This window comes from Canis lupus, chromosome 14 (assembly GCF_011100685.1).
Source record: "Canis lupus familiaris isolate Mischka breed German Shepherd chromosome 14, alternate assembly UU_Cfam_GSD_1.0, whole genome shotgun sequence".
NCBI lineage: Eukaryota > Metazoa > Chordata > Mammalia > Carnivora > Canidae > Canis > Canis lupus.
This window is the reverse complement of record NC_049235.1, coordinates 25,357,181-25,363,180: the sequence shown is the minus strand read 5'-3', so window position 1 is coordinate 25,363,180 and position 6,000 is coordinate 25,357,181. Positions and strand designations below refer to the sequence as shown.

The 6,000-nt window shown below is 33.0% G+C and overlaps 1 long non-coding RNA gene across 2 annotated transcripts in view; it reads left to right on the top strand.

The window, feature by feature from the left end:
- Positions 1-2,214: 2,214 nt before the first annotated feature.
- Positions 2,215-6,000, top strand: part of LOC111098672 — a 159,128-nt gene continuing 155,342 nt past the window's right edge. For both annotated transcript variants that reach the window (XR_005369176.1, XR_005369177.1), the window contains exon 1: positions 2,215-2,333. This is a non-coding gene — a long non-coding RNA (uncharacterized LOC111098672). The remainder of the gene's footprint in view (positions 2,334-6,000) is intronic.

Genomic DNA, 6,000 nt, shown 5'->3' with positions numbered 1-6,000 from the left:
TATGCTGTTGAAGTATGTGCCTACTCCCATCCAGAAATTTTGATACTGTTTCATAAGTCTTTACCAGTTGAAATTCACTCATTCAAACAATGTTAGAAACTATATTAGTATTTACTTTCTTGATACATATAAATCAAGACCCTTTGAAGATCAAATCTATTACATTTTTAAATCACAATGATGGAAAAATGTGTGATAATATTTAGCATGCAGTAGTATATGCAGTAGTCAATTTCCATTCCATCTGCACTATTAACTGATGATCTCTTTCCACTTGGAATTAATCTAAATAGGTAGATATGTTGGAACTTTTACTGAATTACATATGAATCTGAATTGAACTCTTATCTACTCATTTACCAAATATCATATTTACTACTATCTTTTCTAAAATTTTCTTAGCAGTTTTTTAATACTACTTTTCCAGTAAAGTTCAGAATTATTTTGTTTAGTTTGGAGAAAAAAATAGGATTCTAATAGTAATTGCCCCAAACTCAACATACTCATAAAAAAAAAGACACTTTGTAATTTTCAAGTTATATTAGCTAGCAAAACAGTATCTCTCTATATCTATTCAAGGTTTCGGTTAGGTCTCTAAATAAAATAAATTAAATAAAAGTTTAATTTTTTTTCATCTTATAGGCATTGTAAACTTTGTGTTAAAGCTCATAATTTTAAAGCCTTTATTGCTAATGTAAAAATTATATTACATATATAATTGCATAATATTTTATTACAGGTGATGTTATATAACATCACCTGATGTTATACAGGTTTATGTTGATACTAAACCATATCAAATAAATAAATAATATATATATATTTATAAATATATATACATTCAATTCATTTTTTAAAAAGATTTTATTTATTTATTGATGAGAGACACAGAGAGAGAGAGAGAGGCAGAGACAGAGGCAGAGGGATAAGCAGGCTCCAAGCAGGGAGCCGGATGTGGGACTTGATCCTGGGACCCTGGGATCACACCCTGAGCTAAAGGCAGATGCTCAACCTCTGAGCCACGGAGGCACCCCTCCATTCATTTATTTAGTCACTCAAATAGTACTACATATTGAGGTACAATAGTGAACATGACTATTATGATTTCGGCTGTTACAGAGTTTTCTAGTTGGGAAATAAAACAGATAAATGCACTCAAATAACTATAGCTCATAATCAAGTCGCAAAGGATATAAATAGGGATTTTTTTAAGAAAAATTATTTTTATTTTTTAAAAAAGATTTTATTTGTTCATGAGAAACACACACAGAGAGAGAGGAGAGAGAGAGAGAGGCAGAGACACAGGCAGAGGGAGAAGCAGGCTCCATGCAAGGAGCCTAATGTGGGACTCGATATCTGGATTCCAGGATCACGCCCTGGGCTGAAGGCAGGCACCAAACCGCAGAGCCACCCAGGGATCCCCTAAAGAATATTTTTAAAGTTTTATTTATTTAAGTAATCTCTATGCCCAGTGTGGACTCACAACCTCGAGATCAAGAGTCACGTGTTCTTCCGACTGAGCCAGCCAGGCGCCCCAAGAGTAGTGGTTTTTAACATACATTACCAAGTACACGTAGTAACTAAAAATTCTGTACACCGCTTGTAGAAGCATATTTGTTTAAATGTATACATAATTGCATGTACATGTATGAATGTATACAATTATTTTGTAATATAAATATTGTAAAATATACACACTGTAGATAATTGAAATGATGTAGTAAAAATAAATACAAATCAACAATGTAGTATTTTTTCCCTGTAGCCCAATGGATCATCTATTTTGTCCTCCCCCTAATGTACACATATCCCACACTGGAGGCTAAAACAATCCTTTAGTGTGTGGTAGCGAAGTTTTTTCTCATGAGGTGACATTTAAACTCAATTCTGATGTATAAAAAGTGCCACTGAGAGGCCATGGAAAGAGCATTTCAGGAAAAGATAATAACAGGTATAAATTTCTGATGTTAGAGTACGATGTGTCTCAGGAAATGTTATAAGGCAGTGTTTCTGGATCATTGTGGATGGTGGTGTCGGGAAGGAATAAAGGAGATGAGGATGGAGCGACAGCCTGGCTCCGAGGTATTTACATCCTCTAGGTTTTGTAAGGCCTTTGGATTTTATAACATGTGCAATGGAATGTTAAGGAAGAATTCTGGGCTTGAGAGTGACATGTGTAATTGTGATTTCAATTCTGTTTAATGATTTTGATCTCTAGGGAGGAGTGCTTATGGGGACAATTGGGGGAAGCAGGACTGAGTTCTGAGGTACGCCAATATTTACAAGTTGAGTGGATGAGAAACCTATAAAGAAGAATGAGAAGAAATGATAAGGTATGGAGAAAAGAAATGCCAGCATGTATCACAAAATCTCAAGGAGAAAATGTTGAAGAAAGCAGCAGTGGCTAATTGAGAGATAAATCATTTATAGGTAGGGTAAGATAAAGACAGAAAAGGATCCATTGATTTTGGCAACATGAAAATCTTTGGTAACTTTGACAAGAGCCGTTTCAGTGGAGCTAAGGGAATAGAAGTCAGATTGGAATAAGGTGAATAGGATAAATTGTGGATACAGTTTTGCCTCAGAACATAAAAGCCTGTCATTTTTTAAAATAGGTATAGATTATTCCACTCTATGGATGTATAATAATTTATTTAATCAGTCAAGTATTGGTTGACATTTATGTTGTTTCCAATCTTGTGCTAACACAAGTATTGCTTACAAGATTAGCTCTGTATAAAAAGTTCTGCTCACCATATGAATATACATGCAGAATACATTTTTAGAAATGGAAGAACTGAAATGATCAACTCTGAGACATATCCTATTAAACACTATAGAGCTTAAAGATTTAGAAAATCCTCAAAGTTTTCAGACAAATGAGATCAAATAACATACAAGGGTAAGAGAATTAAATTGGCATAATTCTGGCAAAAGCAGCATGCAAAGCAAGGAAAAACCCATCAAAGAAATTGTGAAACAAGAGACTATCACTAGATAAGCTGTCCTTAAAATACCAACGGTATGGAGAATTATTTTAGTCATTTAGAAACTCAGAAAATTCTTTAACCATGAGCCCTTACTCAGCAATCTACTAGAAAATGAACTTCATCAAACTATGACATGAGTAGAGAGACTGGCGAAAGCAATATTGGTGACAGTATTTGCAGATCTAGACTCACACAAACCTGAACATAAGAGAGAAAAATAGCACAAAATACCATAGGAAAGAATAAAATATGTACATTTTATATTCTTAAATTCATAAGGCATAATTTATTTGTTTTATTATTTATTCTTATTAGTTGTCATTTACATGTGGTTTATCTCCTATGTGTTCTGTGTCTTTTTTTATTTAAAGTCTCCTCTTATTGTTTCATTAGCTATTAGGAACACATATCTTGGTTATTCTGTTTAATTCGTTTTCTTTAAAACTTAAAATACGATTCATTATACATTGGTGGTTTGCTAAGAGAGAAAGATTAAGATCAGTTTGAAAATTTTAGAAAGATTATTTGGGAAGGCTATAATTCTTGTTTATTATAACTTTCTTTTTATTTAGTAATAATTTATTGCAAAGTACTCTGATACACATCAGGGTGAGAGCAAAAAATCAAATGAAGTGTCTGATTTCTAGTGGAGGATATATATTACATGTTAATCAGCTCTTATTAGGTATGGTCTGGTGGGAGGCTCAACAAGAGTTAGCAATTGTAGGATACTCAGCAATTACAAACTAAAGGGTATCATGTTTGAAAGCAAAGACTGAAGCATTCACCTATAGTAAAATCTGTTTCCCAAATTAGGACACAGAAAATCTGATTTTATGAGTTTGGACTGCTGAAGAAAATTGTCCTACTTCTGATTTATTCTCTTTATATGGCGACTCACTGACTTTACGTTCTTTACTTTATATTGCTTTCCTCATCACAACTACACAGAGAAAATGGGATACATTCCATATTTGTTATTGTCAGAACTTCTGTGTTTTAGTTGTGATTAATGGGAAAAAATGCTCAAAGTTACAACTAAGCCCTACATAATGTTTAGTGTGAAACCCAGGGGATTTTATAAACAGGTAAATGTAAATCATTTCAGCAATTTTCCTTCTCGTTCATGCCAATTAATTCCCACATGAGTATCTACATCTTTGAAGCTACTTTAAACCGATTCAGCATTTCCTCTCAAAATTGCAGATATAAAATATCTAACATTTGAATGTTGCTTTAGCCTGAAACTGGAAATGAGTGTCGATGTAACTGCAAATACATTTCAAATGACTGGTTTCAATTTTATCAACCTTTATAGTTTATTAGTTTTGTAACTGTATGCAGACACAAAATGCTTATTAAAACAGGATTATTTTTTTCTGTTCACCAAAATGTACACAATTAGGTGAGTTTTTGTTCTGGATTTACTAGCTGTACTTCTACTTCACCACTATCTTTAAAAGGACACAGTGCAAATAATTTTGTAGCTGTGTTACTGCTACAGCCTTGTAAAGAGGAATAGTGGTCATGATGTTCCAAAATCGCTTTCTGGTCATTAGGTTACTGAGATTATATCATTCAGAAAGAGACCTTTCTTAACAAGGAGGAAGAACTATGACTGGGGTTTATAATGTCTTCCAGGCATGCACTAAGACAATTTTCAATGACTAATTATAGCTTAAGGAAGCAGAAAAAGATGCCAGAAAAAAAAAAATCCATCAGAAGAGTTAATTTAGAGAAGGAAGGAGTGCAGTTTGAAAGCAATTTTGTAAATTCCAAGTATAACTACTTGCATTCTTCAAAACAATCTCAGTTTTACGGACTTTAATGATAGGGCATTGGTTATAGAGGGGATAAATGTTCATTCTGTAACTGTAGTGCCTATATTTATATAAGGTGTCTTCAAGAAGGCAACTTGATTCCTTTAGGAAATTTTTGAGGAACATTTGAAATATTAAAACCTATGGTCTTTATAGCTAAACATTTCACAGCTTAAAACTCATATCCTAGACTCCAATAGTCTCACATTTATAATCTTTTATTGATAGTTCTGAAATTTTGAAGCAAGTTAATAAACCTATTCTAATTTTTAAACATTTTCTTGAAATTGGTAAGATTTTGCACCATACATTTTTAGTAGTCTAATACATTTTATAAATTTATTTAACTTATAAAAATGTTAAAAATATATAATGAACTTGATCTTTTCAAATGATGACTTAGAAATGCTATGAAAACAAGTGTTTGCCTAAATCTGTTGGCTGTATTTAAGTTATTTTTAGTAATGAAAATGAAGAAATACATATATATAGTTTCAAAACTCAGGCAAAAATCTCATTCTGAAACTGAGTGATTATCATCAGCAAAATTAGCACAATGACATCATCTACTAACTTATCTGATTTCTATGCAAAGCCTGGGTAGTTGTGAAGAATCAGCCACCTGTCACATAGAGTACTCCAAGTAAGCCATACTCAAGTACTGCTTCAGTCTTGACCGCCAGGTTGGTGTTTCATGCTGTGTAAAATACTCCAAACATTAAGGAAGACTATATAGAATCTGAATTCCTTGTAATTTTAAAAGGAGAATGACATCACAACAAAATAAAGCAACACAAATAGAGACATGGATTTAGGGCCATGGAAAATTAAAATTCCCTGTGTCTGAGTAAGTATGAGCTATGGGAGTAGCAATGCATTGAGGTTCAAAACCAAAGGACTCAAAAACATGGTGATGGAGTTGGGGAACAACCATGAAGCATTTTTAAGAGTAAGATGACAAGATCAATATTTAAAGAGAATTTGTATGATAATTGGCTGGCAAGGTGAGTTAAGCCTGAGCATTTACATTAACTGAGCATTGAAAAAGCCAAAGTAAGGAGTGATAAGGGTTCTGTCCAGAGTGATGGCATCACTAATTGAAAATAAAATAAAAATCTCAGTATGTTTTTAAAAAAAAAAGGAGGGGTGTTTGAAGTCTACCAGCACCTTTGCATGAAGAACAGGTAAAA